The sequence below is a fragment of the Artibeus jamaicensis genome, unplaced genomic scaffold (genome assembly GCF_021234435.1).
Source record: "Artibeus jamaicensis isolate MK-2021 breed Jamaican fruit bat unplaced genomic scaffold, CSHL_Jam_final scaffold_833, whole genome shotgun sequence".
NCBI lineage: Eukaryota > Metazoa > Chordata > Mammalia > Chiroptera > Phyllostomidae > Artibeus > Artibeus jamaicensis.
The window spans coordinates 8,842,735-8,862,065 of NW_026522056.1; the positions used below are offsets into that span (position 1 = coordinate 8,842,735).

The following is a 19,331-nucleotide window of genomic DNA, read 5'->3' on the forward strand; positions in this document are numbered from 1 at the left end:
TATTTTCACTGAGTATAAAATTTTAGGTTGACAATTATTTTCTTTCAGCACCTAAAAGTTACCTTTAACTGTCTTCTGGTTTCCATTTTTTCTACTGCTTAGCTGTCAGTTTTACTCTTGCTCTTTTGAAAACCATGTGGGTTCTCCCCTCTGGCTGCTTTTAATATTTTTTTCCTTGTCTTTGGTTTTCAGCAGGGTTTTTTTAATGGGATTAACTAGCTGTGGTCTTTTTGGTATTTATCTTGGACGAGGTTTGTAGAAATTCTGTATTCTGTGCCTCGTTGTCTTTCATAATGTTTGGAAAATTCTCAAGTAATATATTTCTTCAAAAATTACTTCTATCTGATTATCACTCTTTTCTCTATCAGGGACTCAAACTACAAGTATGTTGGGTGTTTTTACCATGTTTCTGAATCTCCTGTGCTCTTTTCCCTGCTGTTTTTTATTCTTTTGTGCTTTACTATCCTCTCTTTGGCTACTACTAATCTGTTTTTTTAACTTCTCTGTCTCATTCTTAACTTCAGTAATTTTGTGTTTTAGTTCTAAGATTTTCATTTGACTATTTTATTAACAGGTTCCAGTTCTTTGATAAAATCCTCTGTCATTTTCTTTATTTTCTTGAGCACAGTAATAATAGTTATTTGAAAGTCCCTGCTTGATATTTTCAATATTTGCATTACTTCTTTTTCTGTCATGGGTTTTTTCCTCTTAAGTTTGAATCATTTGATTCTATTTCTTGGCACGCCAGGTAATTATATTTCTAAGATTCATCTACATTATTGTAAGTTGCTGTAATTCATCTATTTTCATTAATTTATAATATTTCACAATGTCTTGTTGATGGTCAGGTGGTTTGTTCAATCTTGAAAAAAAATCACTTATTTTAAACTTCTTAAAATCATTTAAAGTAATTAATTCTGTGGTTATTCCGAGCCCGGAGGGCAAGCCAGTACAATGTGTTTGGACCACACTGACAAAGGGCCATTTAATGATGTAAGAACTAGAATGTGCTCTGAATACTATTAGAATTCAAAGTTATTTATTTGCAGTTGCTTCGGCCATGTGTGTGGGTAGGTGGCTTTCCACTGGGGACATAAAACTCGGGAGCTGGACTGAAACAGCTCATTCTCTGTGGAGTGAGAGATGGAGGCAGCATGTTTTATTTAGTCATTTTCTTGAAGAAGCCATGAATGAGATTAGAATAAAAACTCAGGAAGCTGGTGCTCATGCACGCTTCCGGTCTCCCGGGAAACAGTTCCACCTCCAAAACCTGTGCGCATCATCTGAAGTCCATGAGATGATGATTCAAAGTGGCTGAGCGTCCCTGGCTGTGGTGGGGGCACATGCAGGGGGAGTGTGTGGAGAAGTGAAGACAACACAAACGGCAGTCAGACCCACCTGGGTTTGAATCCTGGCTTTGACATCTACTAGATTTTTTCCAGGGATGACTTATTTAGTTTCTTTCTTCTTCAATTTTCTCACATGTAAAATGGGTGTGGTAAGACTTTTCTTACCAAATTCTGTGCCAAATTATATTAAAGTTGCCTAGCTTAATGCCTGGCAGTATTCAATGTTCAGTAACAGATATCATTATGTCACTGTCATCATTGTCATTATCATTACCATCATCATGTGGGAAGGCTATGGAGACGTGCATGGCTCTGGGCCTATCCAGTGGTCCCCAAATCTCTCTTCCATGCTATGTGGTGTGTCAAGTTTGTTTCCCTATGAAAATTCGTAAGTTACTGCTGTTTTTCAGGGCTTGGTCATTACACTTGGGTTTTTTCCTCCAAGAAGGAAGGGAAGGGTTCTAACTATGAGTGGGCTCGTCAGATTTAAGACTTGGCCTGCTCTAACATGCAGTCAAATGTCAATGAACTCACAATGAGGGTGAAGAGGAGGGCAGGGTACCTAGCAATCTACACCAGGGAAATCCACACAGAGCAAAGGTTTTCATCAGTGCTACAGGACTCAAAACTGCCACTGGATTCTGCTTACTTGTAAATGCATTGACAGGCGATGTACATGTGGACTAAGAAGAAGAGAACCAGATTAGGGTGCCCATCAGGTCCCAGGGAGATGCACTAACGACAGGCTGTCAGCTTGGTCAGCTGGGCGCTGTGCTCCCGTTCAAGTCGGAGGCCCACGGAGCAATGCTCTGGTCAGTTTCTTATATTGCTCTCGTTCCTTTGTTTGATTGCTTACGTATGAAACATCTATGGAGCCTCTCCCACGTGCCCAGCATGCTGTGGGGAGACAGAAAGAAGCATATGTGTACATATGTTGCTGACAGGAGCCCGGAAGTCAGCAAGTTCTTTCACATGCTTCCTATGTATGAAAGTAGCTATAAAACATGGAGTGACGTGGTGAGGTTGCAAGTCACAAGACATGTGCCAGTTAAATTTTGGGGGACTTCAGAGGAGGGGGAGAGCACTACCTGTAGGTACAGAGCATGAATGTGAAGCCTCTTAGGTATTCTTTGGCCTCCAATCTCTCCTTCTTCATTAAATTCTGCGTGTCATTGACATGCAGTCAATGCAGGCATTGCCATGCTATTCTATAACACCAGTTTCTGTCCAGCTTTTTCTTAAAATCCTAAAATGATTTTCTAGTTCCAACTGAACCAGTTTCGCAGTCCCTTTTGGATTTTTTATTATCTCTCGCTTTTCAGATTGGGTTGGGTCTTTTCTTTTTGGGTTGGGACTTGGTGGTGTGGTGTTTGTAGATTGTTTGCTATCATTTTGCCTTTCTTGCATTTCTTACAGTTTTTGGCCTGAGTGTTTCTTCCCTTGAGGATGTTGTCTCTGGGCATTGTTTTACTGTCGCATGTTAGGTTGTAGGGGCTTGGTCATGGGACAATTTCATGTTTGCCTCTGTCTGGGGCTTAAGAATATCTGTACTGATAGGTACCAAATTAGGGTTTTTACCTCAAGAGGCAAAGGACATCTACACATGACCTTTGAGCTGTATCCTGCACTGATGAATAGGCATCCTGATTTCTGCCTGGGGATAGTCTAAGCTCTACCAGTGCTTAGTGTTGTGTAAGGAGCCTGCTCATGCTTGTGAGGCCATGGGACCTCCGACCTTGACTTGGCATTAAAACCCTAGACCCTGGGGCTTGTACTTTTTTGAAGTTCTAGAGTCTTTATGCAGATAATTCCCTAAATCTGTACCTCTAGCCTTAACCTGACCCCTGACCAAATCCCAGAGCTGCAGGCTCCTATATCCAACTGCCCGTGTGTCATCTTTATTAGGCTATTTTATGGCCATCGTAGACTTAATATGGTTAAAACAGGACTACTGATTTGTTAGTATATATATATATGTGCGTGTGTGTATGTATATACATGTACACACATATATATATTTAACACACCACAATGGCACACATATGAATAAACACCTCCTGAGTGCCTATCACAGGCTGTCATTTTAATGGCTGTTATCTCAGTTATGCTGTTATCTATGTGTACATTATAGCTCTGTAGATCGATTTGCTGCTACACAGCACGAGTGTGTGGAGCCCAGTTATCTCAGTGAGTTCAGATATGCTTTGCTTTAGGTCGTCCAACAATCTCAAGATTTACAAAAAAGTGCTTTTTAGATAACAGCAGTCCTAACACTAAGTGTTCTTCCACAGTTCTGCTTTACTTACCACAAGAGGTAAGTAAACAGCTTTACAGCTTTCTCCCGGTGCCAGAGATTTTACAAAATGTGCCCCACTGATTCCCTGCATCAGGGTCACTCAGGGTTCGTGTTAAACAGACTGCTTTTTGGGACTCTCCCAAGCTGGACTCTCTGGGGATAGGACTCAGAACAGCAGATTTTTGAAAAAGTTCTTCAGGTTTTTCATAAGTACACTGTGGTTTGAGAACCACTGCCCAAACCCCTGTTCTCCTTTGGCAATTCATCTAAAATATTTATGGAAGAGACAGTTCTGGGGAGCTCAGAAAGGAGAGGGCCGACTCATAGACATCCTTTTCTACACTGAATGGCCGTGAAAGCCAGGGAGACCTGGTTTGGACACTCAGATACCCACGGACATCTTGCTGGGCTGTAGCATTGGACCGTACCTGAACTTTCCAGAACTACAACTGCTACTTAAATTTTTTTTAGTGCTTTTCATCTTGTTGCTATAGACACATAAATGTTAGCAGAGAGTGATGAAGCTCAGACATCATCAGAGTTTGACTAACTGTCCTGGTTTGCCTGAGAAGGGGGTTTTCAGGAAGCATGAGTTTCAGTGCCTAAGTCACACAAGTTCTGGGCAAACTAGGATGAGATGGTCACCCTAGCAAATGTGTCTCACAGATCAGTTTATGAGTTGAAATGAAATGCATCAGGAAAGACTATTTGAAATCTACATGGGCTGTAAAATAAGGAAGACCAGTGTGGGATGAAATATATTTGGGGGTGAGTCAGATGTGTGGTGCAGGACTGAACAGTTCATGGCATTGATGAGTGGGCAGTTTCTCTCCCCCTTTAATAAAGGCTTTGCATCCAGCACTTTATATGGGGTGGCGGCTCGATCTCTAGTTCATGTTGTGTTTGACAACAGTGGTGGAAACACAATTGGAGTGAGGAAGAGGCTGCCCTTTCTGACCAACTATGAGTTGTTTGGTGCCTTGTGGCACGTTCCCAGTTGTAGTGACAGCAGAGTGCAGTCTATTAGAGGGTGGGGAGATGTGAGGAGACATGGTGGAGGTACTTATTCTCAGAAGTCTGTGGTCAGAGCTGGTGACTGGGTGCTCTCTCTGCTGCCCCTTTCAGCATCCTCTCCAGCAGAGGCAAGTTACCATTAAACATGGAGGACAGTGCCTAATATCTATGGTACTTTTAAGGATGCATGAAAATGTTTTAATTTCTTTAAAATGATGAGAGAAAAATCTTTTAGGTTGAAGAAAATATTTTTTATATAATGTTAATGCATTCATCTTTATACCAAGGCAGTCATAAAATAGACTTTTTAATATGAACAGTTAAATTAAAATTTTAATAACTTTTAATAGAGAAAACGGGCCATGAAAGACAAAGTGTCCAGGCTCCAGAAAAGTCATATGTGGCCCTGCTCCCCAGGGTGGCAGCTGTCAGCCACTGGGAGCTGGGGCGGAAGGACTAGCGTTTGGGAGGAGCCACTTCCTGAAACTGTCAGAGCGTGGAGCGTGGGGGGCTTCCCCAGGTGCGGATCTGTGGCAGCAGGACAAATGGGACCTGCCTGGGAGATGAAGCGTCTGCAGAGGGGGAGTGTTGGCTGGGTTCACCCCTCCGCGGACTGGAGCAGGGGTGTGGGTTCTAGGGTAACAGTGTGTGCTCCCTGACACACTGTCCTGCCGTCCTGGGGCAGGGGTGCTATAGTTCACCAATATCCATTCTCCTCTTCTTCTGTGAGCCATAATCGAACCCCCTGTGGCAGGTTGAGTTGTGTCCTCCCAAGAAATATGTTCAGCTCTTAACCCCTCATACCTGTGAATGTGGTCCTAGTTCTTGGCAGTGCAATCTCAAGTTAAGATGACTGGTGTCTTTAACAGAGAAAATGATTGGATACAGGGACACACAGGCCACACGATAATGGCGTCAGAGATTGGAAAGAGGCAGTCATGAGCCCAAGGCACCAAGGATTGCCAACAACCATCAGAAGCTAGGACAGAGGCATGGATGGTTTGTCCCTCAGCCACCAGAAGGAACCAACTCTGCCAACACCTTGATTTCGGACTTCGGCTTCTTGAACTTGAGAACATAAATCTGTGTTGTTTTAAGTCACCAAGTTTGTGGTACTTTGTTATGGCAGTCCTGGAAAATCAATATCCCCTTCCTCCCACTGTTCTAGGCGCGCAGCCACTCCGCATAAGACTGCATTGCCCAGTTTCCCTTGCCACTGGGCATCTCGGTGCCCTGTTACTAGGCTCTGGGCATTGGGATGTGAACTCGAGTGACGTGCACAACTTTCTAGTTGTGCCTTTTAACAGAAGCGTAGGATGCCTTCCCTTGGCTCTCTCCTCTCTCTTCAGGCTGGAACGTGGACAGAATGGTGGAGTCACAGGCTCCATCTTGGGTCACAATGGGGGAGCCACACATGGAGGCTGTTGGAGCCATATTTGGAAGGAATCTGGGTTCCTGATATTGTGGAACTGCCTTATTGCCCTGGATTATTTCTGCTACAATTCTTATGTATGAGAGGAAGCAACTACTCTAGTTAAGTCACTAGTATTTTGACTTCTGTTATAGCAGCTGAATGTTTTATGGAAGTAATGTGGTTCTCTATATGCCAGAGCTCTGCTGGTTTGCCATGCCCCTCAGGTACTGATATTTGAAAAGAACCCATATACTCACTCTTAAAAAGATCAATATTTTGAGTTTTTTTGGCATTAAAAAATTTTAATCATTGTTTGTTTTATAATTACAGTTCACATACAGTATTATACTAGTTTCATTTGTATGTCTCAGTGATTAGACAGTATATAACTTACTAAGTGATCTTCCCGATAAATCTCATAACTATCTGACAGCATACATAGTTACTAGAATATTTTTGACTATATTCTCTATGCTATACTTTACATCCTTGTACCTATTCTGTAACTACCAATTTGTACCTCTTAATCCCTTCACCTTTCTCACTCATCCTCCCAAACCCCCCTCCTCCCATCTAGCAACCGTCAAAATGTTCTCTGTATCTACGAATCAGTTTTTGTTCTGCTTGTTTGCTTATTTCATTCTTTTGAGATTCAGTTGTTGACGGATATGTATTTATTGCTATTTTATTGTTTATATTTCTTCTTCTCTTCCTCTTCCTCCTCCTCCTCCTCCTTCTTCTTCTTCTTCCTTCTTTCTTCTTCTCCCTTTAACATTTCATATAATACTGACTTGATGGTGATGAACTCATTTAGCTTTTTCTTGTCTGGGAAGTTCATTATCTGCCCTTCAATTCTAAATGATAGTTTTGCTGGGCAGAGTGATCTTGACATAGGTCCTTGTTTTTCATCACTTTGAATATTTCTTGCCAATCCCTTCTGGCCTGCAAAGTTTCTATTGAGAAATCAGCTGACAGTCTTATTATGGGAGTTCCTGTGTAGGTAACTAATTTCTTTTTTCCTGCTTCTTTTATGTATCTCTCTTTGTCTTTAACCTTTGACATTTTCATTATGATGTGTTTGGTATGGGCCTCTTTGGGCTCATCTTGTTTGACACTCTCCGTGCTTCCTGAACTTTCATGTCTATTTCCCTTACCAGGTTAGGGAAGAATACTGTCATTATTTTTTCAAATAAGTTTTCAGTGTCTTGCTCTCTTTCTTCTTGTGGTATGCTTGAAGTTGTCCCAGAGGGTTCTTACATTATCCTCATATTTTTGGATTATTTTTTCTTTTTTGCTGTTCTGTATTTTTATTTTTTGCTTTCTTATATTCCAAATTGCTGATTTGATTCTTGGTTTCACCTACTGCACTCTTGATTCCCTGTAAATTGTTATTTATTTTAGTTAGTGTACCCTTCATTTCTGTTTTTAGATTTCCATGTGTTTTTTTTTTGTGAGTTCTCACTAGGTTCATTCCACATTCTTATAACCAGTGTATTGAATGCTGTATCTAGTACATTGCTTGTCTCCATTTTGCTCAGTTCCTTTTCTGAAGTTTTGTTCTGTTCTTTCATCTGAGACCTGTTTGTCCCCAATTTTGGCAGCTTCCCTGTGCTTGTTTCTATGTATTGGGTAGAGCTCTATGTCTCTCAGGCTTAGTGGTCTTATATTGTAGTAGCTGAATGATTCATCTAAGTAATGTGGTTCTCTATATACTCCAGAGCTCTGTTTGTTTGCAGCGCCCCTCAGGTATTGATATTTGAATAGGACCTACTGTGTATCTTCACTGTTAATAAGACCAATGTTTTTGGAATTTTTTCCTGATGATAGGAAAAGATTGCATTTAACCTTTACTCCTCCTAAACCCCAGACATAGCTCCTCCATCCAATGAGAAACACCCATGGGGGCGGGGGTCAGGGCCAGGAGGGAGATTGTTGCCAGGATAAATCTCCTTACGGGGCTTGAATATGCAACCTTGACCTCATAATCAGCCAAGTTCACCAGGCTCTGCCTTTCACTCAGCAGATTCCTAGCCACATTTGGGTGCTCTGGCATCCTCTAATCCTATTCCTGTCCGATCAGGGGAAGGGCAGGGGAATAAGGTGTCTCTTGGCTGCTTCTAGTAACCAGCTCTTCTTCCCTGGGAGCAGAACTGCCCTTTACATTCTTAATCTTATGTGCAGTGGGCTTTTTCTTCCTGAAAATGGTTCCTAAATTTTTTTCATGGGAATTGTCAGCAAAGCCTCTTAGCATAAGCCTTACGAACTGTGTGCCTGTGTGTGTTTGGGCAGGGGCTGGACAGTGGGCGAGATGTGGATTGGAGGGGAAAACGATCCACCATTTACCGGGTGGCCTCTTTGCCACCAGTGCTTGATCAGACATGACACTGTTTACTTACCGTGACAATCCTGAGAGGTAGGAATCATCCTCCATATCGTAAACGTGCGAGAACAGGCACCCACATGGGCTGACAGCCTGCGAGTGGCAGTGTCTTCCATGAACTTTTCCACACCAACTAATCACACCATTTGTTATGTCCTTAAAGTACAAGGGGAAAGGAGAAATTCTATAAATATTTGGCTAATCTGACTATGGAACTGGCCATTCTGGAAATACAAGCAAAAGAGTTGTCTGTGGGGACCCGTGTTATTTAGCAGTTCCCCCTGCACAGAGTTGACTTCTGCCTTCTTGGTCTTCCTCATCTTGAGTACCGACAACAAAGACGACAACAGCTGTGCCACTCTGGTCACGTTAAAGGGCACCGATTCCCGCACCGACGATGCTCCTCAAAGCTTTTGTTTTAACCCAATACAAGTGTTTTAAATCTGTTTCCTTATTTTCTAATGTCAGTTCTTTCCATAATAGTGTAAAATTTGAAATGTATATTCTAAACTGTTTTTATCCTTTAAAAACCTTATTTATATTAGAATTAATCTTATTATACAAAACTTAAATTAAGCATTTGTCTTTACAGATAAGGGGAATTTCTCTGTACAGGTTCAGGCTGCCAAGTTGCATGTGAGAAAACCCATGGAAAAAGAGAAATTTCTTTTTTCTTTTTTTCAGTGACATGTCCTGGTTAAAAATGAACACTAAAGCAAAAATAGCATTTGAGTATATTGACTTCTTCTCATTTCCCTGTACTTAAAAATATGTAATATAATTGAGATGGAACTTCATATGTCATGTTACACATACATGGGTTACACGAACGGGTCTTTTCTGCATATGGGTTTGACTGTGTGCACGCACACACACTCTCATCCACACACACTCACACACGTACACGTTCAGCTCTCCTCCTTTCTAACCACTGGGTGAAAGTGACGCCTCCCTCCTTTCTTCTTTAGGTTGCAAATTGGCACTGGGAGAGGGAGGAGAAACACTGTCCCCCCCCCCCCCCGGGCTGACTTCACTTTTCACTGAGTTCTGATGTCCCCAGGTGAGGTTGAGAAACTGCATCCGGGAGTTTCGCACTATGCTGCTGGGCGATTTTCTCACCGCTCCACCCTGGCGCTGCCTTTTCTTGGATTGTGACAGAGCAACCCCCGAAGCCCACAGTTCTCTCTTCAGTGGACAGTTTGGTCTTTTTCATTTTGTCTGCTTTATTCATGCCACCCCTTCCTCCTCGTGATCAGGATTTCTGAACAAAGCTCTTCGGGTAATACAGTAAGTGTTGGGAATAATAACCACCACCACTTTTTAGATAAACAGATTTATTAAGGTATAATTTTCATACCATAAAATTCACCAACTTTAAATGTACAATTTGACTAATTTAATGAATGTATACAGTTGTGCAACCATCACTACGATCCAGTTTTAGAACATTTCCATCACCCCAAAGTGAATGTTGATCTTGACCCCTACCCCTAGTTCTAGGCAGTCACGCGCACACTTCCTGCTTCTATAGCTTTGCCCTCTTCAGAAATATCTTATAAATGAGACCACATAATATTTACTCTTTGAGTGGCACTGACATCTTACCAACATTGTCTTCTAATCCATTAACAGGGCATGTTTCTCCATTTCAGTGAACAAGTCTTTTGCTTTCTTTGTTAAGTTTATATCTAAATATTTTATTCTTCTTTGTTATTATAAGTGAAATTGATTTCTTAATTTCCTTTTTGGATTGTCAATATATGAAAATGCAACTGATTTTTTTGTGTTTCCCTCATAACTTTTAAGACACTGACCCACCATCATTTGACATCTAGGACATCTTTTGAGACACTTGACCCATTCTGAGTCCCACTTCTCTGTATGTACTAGCTCATTCCACCATCCTCTTTGACCTATGGAATAGTTATGGATCATCTCTTTATCTTTGATGTTTGAAATTTTCACATTGATATCCCTTCATGTGGGTTTCTTTTGTTTGCTTACTATACTAGCCATTTGGAGTATTCTCATGTTCTTTAGTTCTGGGAAGTTTGATTTAATTTTCCCATTAATAATTTCCTTTCCATGAATTTTTCCCTTCTGTCTTTATAAAATTCTTGTGATTTGGATTTTGGCCCTTTGAGTTCACACCAGATTTTCATATATTTTCCACTTCTGTTTTCTAATTTATGGAGATTTCTTTGACTTTAATTTTTCGAGTAATGTTATTTTAGTTATCAATTTTAATTTCTAACAGTTTTTTGGTATTTTCACATTGAGCCTTTATAATAGCATTTCGCTTTGGCCTTATGTTCGAAACTCAAGTTATCTCTTGAGGATATTATTGCTTCATCTATTTTCCTTACAGCTTTTTTCCTCATGTTTGTTTTCTATTGTATCTTCTATGAGAAGGATTTCCTCAAGGGCCTTATGATCCTTGGCTCTCTGCCCACACTTCATGGAGGCTGTTCGTGTGGAGGGGAGGAACTTCACTGGGAGGGGGGCAGATCAGGGGCCAGCCACCCTCTTCCCTCCATCCCTCCAGTGTCAGGATATATGTCTTGTTCCCCTACCAGGGAAGCATCACTCAGTCTCCTGCTTCGGAATTCTGGTGATGGGTGTCAGGGTGTAGCAGGCTGCTTGCATTCTGGAAACGGAGCGGGGAAATGTGGAGGGTCTTATGCTTCACCATGTAAAGAGTAGACTTTCACCAAATTCCCTTGTGTTTACTCTTTGTCTAATTCCTGTCCTTTGATGAACCCATCTATCTTCCTGAATCTGGTTCTTCTTCGGTTAATTTTTGTTTCAGAGATAAGACTACCAGCTTTCTTGAATAGCAGAGAAGCTAGATGCTTGCCTGCTTGTGCTGGTGAGGACTCAGGAAGTCCATGTGCTCTGAAGAAAGACTTTCAATCTCTTCTCTACTTTTCACCCCAAACCTCACATCTACAGTTGTGTTGGCTGAAAGTTTGTATACAAGCTTGCCAACAGCGCACTGTTTTGCACATGTCGGCTTTGTATTTAGTATTTGGTGAGGTGAGGTCCTCCTCACTATTCTGAATTTTCTTAGTTATTCTCAGACATTTTTATATGAATTCAAAAGATTACAAAGCATTTCTGTAGTATCATACACATACTATAATAATAATTTAATTTAGTTCCCCAAATAACCCTGTTGGGATTCTAATTGAATTCTTAACCATTCTTGCATCTCCATTGTCTTATGTAGGATCTAAATCATGATCAGCTTTTGAAAAACTCCTGTTAAATAGAAATAAACCTTTGATCCCAATGCCTGTGCTCTTTCTGTTACCTTGACCTTTCTCTTTTGTGCTCCGGTCACAGAGCCTGCTGGGAAAAGAACCAGAAGAACTCAGGTGTCGTAACTCACCATCCAGTACTTTTTATACTGCACTCGTACCTGTAACACTGTTCTTAGCCATTACAGTCCAGCACAAGGGCTGTGCCAGTGCAAATGGAAGGTTGCAAAGCCACAGGAGCCAACATGCCAAGGCACTGTCTCTGCCGGGGCCAGCTTGTCTCAATCCCATGACTAGTGTCTGTGCAGGGGAGCAGGACATTCAGGGGACCTGTCCTCTAGCCTGGATGGGTATGTTTAAGGTGGGGTAGAGGGAGTGGTACCAAGTTTATTAGTTTTCCCATAGGAGGAGCCATATTTCAACGACATGAATGTGAGTGCAAAAGTATCGTAGGATGGTTTATCTGCCACATCTGATCCAAGTGGAGTTTAAGTAATAAAGTTTATTAGTGCCCCTGATTTAATACGACACATTTCCAGTGCAAATTACTCTGAGATCATCGTGTTCACAAAATATGGCAGAAATCTTTTAAGTGTGAGCATAAGTTCTGAATTAATTTAATAACTTGGTCTGGAAAAAGGCATGTGGTTTAAAACATAACATTATGCATGGGGCTCTTACATGTCTCTTCCGCCCGCCCCCCACTTCCCTCAACACTTTTCAAAAGCCCTACTTCCTGTCTCAAGTCATCTGGCCTCATCTCAGAGCTCAGGGTTTTGCCTTCTCAAGGAGTTTTGGAAGAGGATGTATCAGCGTGGCCAAAGCGAGAGGGTCCCTCCTTCTGTGCCTCGGGGGCCCTTGAGCACAGCTGGTTTTGGTTCTTAATGGTGCCCACCCTGAAGGAATGGACAGGGACTGATTAGCACCTGTGATTTACCGCCCTTTAGTGGGCCGGGAGGTGGGGGGGAGTGAGCACGACATAACACAACAAAGTGTTGGAGGGCCGTGGCTGCAGTGCGTGCACGCAACCCCTCCCTCCTTCCAGATGGGGAAACAGTGACAACCATGGGGCACTCTCAAATGCACACGAAATAAATCACTGTGTAAATTGTGAAATACGGGCCATGGTTCTGTTTATCTTCTGGCAGTGTAAAGCAAAACAGAAAAAAATGTTCATCAAGATAGAAAATAGAAGGAAAGAAAAACTATGATCCCTTTGGTATAACCCAACCAACATGCCTGTTGGCATTCCATCTTGCGGACAGAAGTGTGACTGTCGTGTCACAGACAGAAGGAACCCACGCTCCCCACTCCTGTTCAGATATTACAGGGCCTGGGTTTGGCTTCTCACTCACTCGCTAATTCACTTCCTGGGAAACCCTGTTGTTTTTTTCTGGACCTTAGGGTCCCTCTTTGTTCTGTTCGAGGAGGCTGGGACTGTGGGCCAGAGGAACCCTGAGCCCTCCTAAGACAAACTCTGGGTGGTCCTCTGGTTTCTTTCCAAGCAGAGACAGGAAGGCCACCTAAGTGCCCAGGGATCAAGACGTCTTTCCTGACCGTGGTGCTTCCCACACTACAATGGGGGAGTGTGCTCCAAGTGGATAAGCTCCGCAGAGGTGGTTTCCGGCAGCTCAGATCGAGGCTCTTCCACAATCCTGATTTAACCCTGGGGCACCAAGTGGAGAGTGAATCTCATTTCTATTTCAGGAACCCCCACCATGTCTAGAAACTGCCAACTGCAGGACCTCCAAGTGACTTTTAGCAAGAGGCCCACACCACTCCCTCTCAGGAGAAGTGGTAGTGCCACCTCGTCAACAAGGGGGAGCTGTTGGAGGGAATTTTTGCTGGGCCAAGGAAACCACACTCCATCCGCCCCACACCCAAAGGGTCTCTGGTGCTGGGTCTTTTTCTCGTCTGTGCCTTGGTCCATGGGGACCTCCTGTCTGGTTGACTTTCTCCCATTTCCGAAGCTTTTTTCTCCTTCAGGGTGCTGCTCCGGTCCCACCTCCTCCATAAAAGTTTCCCCCGGATAAAACAACAGCTGGCCAACAATGATGCATTTCTTCATGGGCCTCCCATTGCATTTACTACTTAAAATATACCCTTGGCACTCAATGATATTGCCGTTAGCGCTTATATGGTGTTCTGTCTTCTTTTATTCTCTAGTGATTTCCTGTGGGTAAGTTTTGTCTGACCAGCCAGGTTATAAATAAATGCCAGCCCGGCCAGGAGCTCACAGCATTGGGGAGGGAGGCTCCTGGTGAATTTGCACTTATATAAATCAGGGAGAAGATCAGAGACTGTGGGATGAGGGTCAGGGCCAGGGACGGGCCAGCTTTCCTGAGGAGTGGGCTGTGCCCTCAACCGGGCAGGGTCTGAGGAGCCGGGGCACAAGACATGTTCCCCTCTGGTTTCCTACACCTCCCCTTGTGCCCTCCACACTGGGGAGAATAGGACCAGTCTCCATCTGCCCTCAGGACCTCTGGCCTCTGTGATTTTCTTCTTGCTTCTCTCTCCAGTGACAACACTTGACTCCCCCATTGCCTTGTGTCTAAAACCTAAAGCCTTTAAAAATCAGCTGTGATGTCACCTTTTCCAGAAAGAGTAGCCCAATTCCTCAGCCAAAAGTTCCCTTTCCCTTCACTGAAGTCCACTGACACATATTTGCATCTCTTTGATGATGCTGGTCTCTTTTTCTTTTTAGTTAATGGTATTTGTTCATGAATTGTCTCTTTTTTTGTAGTAACTTTTCTATTGCTTCTGTAACACGTGACCACAAACCTAGTGGCTTAGAAGATACCCATTTACAAAAAACTGTAAATGGAACCACCTCTTGACCTGCCAATTCCATTGCTGGAATTCCACTGCTAAGAATCCAGAAACACCACATCAAAAGAACCCACACACCCCAATGTTCATAGCAGCACGATTTACAATAGCCAAGTGTTGGAAGCAACCTAGGTGTTCATCAGTAAATGAGTGGATCAAAAAACTGTGGTACCTCTGCACAATGGAATACTATGCTGCAGAGAGAAAGAAGGAGCTCCTCCCCCTTGCTCCTCCAGATCCAGGGTGGATCTGTAGAGCATTGTGCTAAGTGAAATAAGCCAGGTATTTGTGGAAGAAAAATACCATACGATCTCACCTATAAGTGGAACCTAATCAACAAAACAAATAAGTGAGCAAAATAGAACCATAGACATGGAAATAAAGAACAAAACAGACAGTGACTAGAGGAGAAAGGAGAGGGGAATCACAGGGGAGAGAAGGGAAGGAAAATGTGTAAAGGACACATGGACAAAGACAATGGAGAGGACTGAATGTGGGAGGTGTGTGTCGGGTAGGGCAGGGTAGAGTATTGGTGGGGGGGAAATGGGGACAACTGTAATTGAACAACAATAAAAAATTTTTTAAAAGGATACACATTTACTATCTTACAGTTCTGTAGGTCAGAAGCCCAACACGGATCTCACTGGGCAAAAATGGAAGGGTCAGCAGGTCTACATTCCTTCTGGAGACCCAAGCGGGGAATCCATTTCCTTTCTCTTCCCAGCTTCTACAGGGCACCCACATTCCTTGGTTTATGGCCTCGTATCTTCTTCAAAGCCAGCATGGCATTTCTCTGCCCTGCTTCCATTGTTATGTCTCTGTTCCTCACTTTTGAGGATTCACATGATAGACTGGGCCCACCTGGACAAACCAGGGTAATTTCCCTGTCTTAAAGTCCTTAACTTTGATTGTATTTGCAAACTTAATTCCCTTTTGCCATGAAAAGTAACATATCCACGGGTTCCAGAGATTAGGGTGGGGATGCCTTTGGGGGAGGGCGTTGTTCTGTGTACCACTTTCCCCTTATCTGAAAAGCTCCATAAGGTTGTTCAATAAGTATTTTTCAAATTCAACTAAGTGCCAGGCACCACGCAAGCAACTAGATATTCAGAGAAGGGTGAGACATCACCTCTACCCTCAAGAAGTTTAGATCCTGATGGGTAAGACAGACCCAGAAGCAATGGCAATACAATGTGAACAGTGTGTTGTGGAAAAGGGTTTGGGGAGCAAAGGTGGTTCAGAGGAGGGGTAGGTGACTCTTTCTGGAGTAAGTAGAGTGGAGACTGGCAGGGGAAGACCTCACCCAGGACATGGCAATTGCCTAGGTTCTGAAGAACAGTTTCTGCTCACCAGGTGGGATGGAGACAGCTGATGGAGGGCAGGGGCATGCATGCAGGAGGCAGCAGGAGGCAGCATGTTGTTTGGAGGGATTTCGTACATGGGTTGGGTTGCTGTAGTGTTAGGTGTGGGGAGAGGGTGGGGAGATGAGTCTGGGCAGCAGCTGGGTCACAAGAGGTGCTTTAGGCCAAGAAGCTTGGATCTGTAGTTCTTGGAGATGGGGAGGGCTTTGAAGGCTTTAAGGAAATCATATGTCAGGAAGTTTGGTGGAAAACCTAAGGGAGTAGTGACACACAGGAGGGGAAGAAAAAATTTCTCAAAAGAGTGATGCATCAACAGATGAGCATTGGAAGGAGGCTGGGTAAGCAGAGGAATGAGTCTCATCCTTGGGTTTGACGGCAAGGAGGTTTCTGGTGTCCTGGGTGGGAGCAGCTTCCAGGGAGAGGTGGGGGCAGAGGCAGCCCACAGTGGACTGAGTGGTAGTTGGGACATGGGGAAGGAAAGGCACGTGGTAACAGTGACTTGGCCAGCACAACAAGGAGAGCTATGGGGTAGTGGCTAGAGATCACAATGGGCTTGGGAAGATTCTGTAGGCTGGATCTGTCTCTGCTCTACCTCTGGAAGTTTCCTGCTGCTCTCCAGTACCTACCAGTGTCAGGCACGTAGTAGACATGTGGTAACGGTGTGAAGGGCGACAGACACATCACACACATTTCCTGGAAGAGGCTGAAGCAACCTCACGGATTTGCTCACCAAGGATTCTTTGCTGTCCAGCGGTGTTCTGGGAAGCAGCTGAAGTCATGAGCTCTGTTCCCAATCACGTGCTTTCCCGAAGCTCGGAAGGCAGACGGCCAGGGTGTCAACACCTCAGGTCACACCACATAATGCAGAGCCTAATTTGACTTTCAGGCTGATGTCAACATTTCGTTACCTTGCTGAGAAGCCCAACCTGAAGACTACATTAATTTACATTTGCCTGTGTTCAGATAATGCGTTCCAGATCAGAGCCGGCAACCAGGACACTGAGGTAGAGGCTGGCATTTCCTGGATGAAGTAACCCCTTCCTTGTGTGCAGAAGACTGTGTGTTTTGGGAGCGCTGGTTCCCTGGGAGAAGTTCCACCAGCTCACCAGGTAGGGCAATCCCACTGGAAACAGCATCCTTTTTGACTATGAGGTGATGGAATTCTGTCACAGATGGCCTGCATGTGGGCTCCCCAATCTTCTCGAGGTTAAAATAATTTCCCCGATAAAGTTGGACACACATTCCCAGCCCAGCATGTGGGGAAATGGGACTCCTGCTGAGTTGGGCATCGAGGCCCAAGACAATGGTCACAGGGAGAGTTCTCTGGACTCTGTGACAGGGACACCAACCCAGGTACAGGTGCATGATGAGCCATCCTGACAGGGTGTGCATGTTCCTAGTGCTGTAGCTCCCCACCTGAACTATGTGTGGAGGTGGGTGATGGGAAAAAAGAGGAGCTATCTGGCAGCCCGAGTGGGCTGTCTCCCACGCCCGCCTCTCTCCCCAGCACTCCAGCCTTGGTTTTGATCTCTGTCCTTTCCCCCTTTCCCTCTCTCACTGTCCTGGAGGCCCTGTCCCTCCTCTGACTCTCCTCCTGCCCTCCAGCACCAGCAGGGTGAATAGCCTCTTCCTTTGTGCTCCCTATTCTAGTTTTATTATTTTATTTCCATCATTTTTTTTCACTTCCACCTCTGTCCCTAGGCAGTGAACCTCTGTGTCTTATTTAACTCAGTATCCTTAGTTTCCGGCACAGTACTCAGGACCTGGCAGGTCCACTGAACAGATGAATGAATTTATAAATACGCCACTGCTGTCCTGGCTGGTATAGCTCAGTGGATTGAGCTCGAGCTTGCAAACCAAACAACCTCGGTTCGATTCCCAGTCAGGGCACATGCGTAGGTTGCAGGCCAGTTCCCAGCAGGGGACGCATGAGAGGTGGCCATACATTGATATTCCCCTCTCTCCTTCCCTTCCCCTCTAAAGATAAATAAATAAAATCAGAAAAAATATGCCACTGCTATCTCTCCTTCAAGGCTCAGCCCTCACTCTCTCTTGCCCAATCCAATGTCTTCTAGATCAATGGATGATCTCTCAATTCTTACCCTTCATTCAACAAAGACTTATCCAGTGCCTATTGCAGCATTTGACTATGGATAAATTTGACTAGATTTCCGTCCTCAAGAAATTTTACGTATAGTTGAAAATATAGGTAGGTTAACCAACAATTAAGTGAGATAGACGCTATTATAGTGAAACAGCAGCAGAATAATAAAGGCCATTTTTAATAACCTTTGAAGATTTATTTTAGTGAAGGTTTTATCACTTTGGTGCTACAATGAAATTTTAATGGAGCTGAGTGTAGAACCCTGAATTTGCTGTTCTATTGTATCACAGATTAAAGATTTTTCTAAATTAGAATATAATGTGTTTATTATAGAAATTCAGAAAAATATAGAAGTATAAAGGAGAAATAAAATTATTAACCCATGTTCAGAGGTAACTACTGTTAACTTCTTGATGTATACCCTTTTAGCCTATTTATCATCTACTCATAACTGTCTGTTTTTCTTTTTTTGGAGGGAAACAAAACATAAAACCAGAACACTGAAAGTTTTCACTTCTTCTTCCTTTTTATTATAAACACTTTATTTTTAAGTATTATGAAAAATATTATTATTAATGACTATGTAATATGACTGTATGATTAAAATGAAACTATTCTTATTGCTTTGGATTTAGATGGTTTTCAATTTTTCTGTACTATAATTAGTGGGAAAAATCTTTGTATACAATTCTGTATTATTTACCTATTTTTTTCCTTTTGGGTGATTTATCTTTTTCCTATTGATTTTTAAAAGTCCTTTTACATATTAAGAGCATCCATCTCTGACATATTTATTAAAAATATATTTCCTGGTCTGCCTTTTAATTTTGCTTAGTGTCAGATTTTTTAAAGCTAGAAAGGATCTTTGAGGACTTTAAATCTCACTGTCTCAGCTTAAAAACAAGGAAACTAAAGCCGAAATATGTAGGTGACTCCCAGATGGCTCAGGACCGGCCACAGAGCGAGCCCAGAACCCCGGACCCTGGGCCCTCAGCGTTTGGAGCCCACAGGGTTCCAGCCGGCCAAGTGCACCTCAGTGCTGACCGTACACCGGGTCCTCTACTTTCCAGTGCTTTCCTTTGTGCTGGTTTTGCCTCCCTGTATGGAGGCCAGGGACTGTCTCTGAAACCTGTTCTTTGCTTCCCATCTGTTCCCAGTTCCCCTTTTCTGCTTCCTGCACATCACTCAGCACACTATTAGGAATTTAATAAATACTCGTAGGTCGATGCACTGGTTTTTAAAGAGTGTCCAATAATGACAATGCAAAATATCTCCTTTGATGCTGACAACCAATCCACGAAGAAGACCAGGCCAACCCTACTGT

At 43.3% G+C, this 19,331-nt stretch overlaps 1 long non-coding RNA gene across 3 annotated transcripts in view; it reads left to right on the plus strand.

Annotated features, from left to right (window-relative positions):
- Positions 1–19,331, plus strand: part of LOC119065059 (uncharacterized) — a 32,555-nt gene that overhangs the window by 3,933 nt on the left and 9,291 nt on the right. For 2 of the 3 annotated variants that reach the window (XR_005085533.2, XR_008390583.1), the window contains exon 1: positions 16,717–17,012. This is a non-coding gene — a long non-coding RNA (uncharacterized LOC119065059). Of the gene's footprint in view, positions 1–16,716; positions 17,013–19,331 lie in introns of those variants that run through there. The other variant, XR_008390584.1, reaches the window with a different exon arrangement.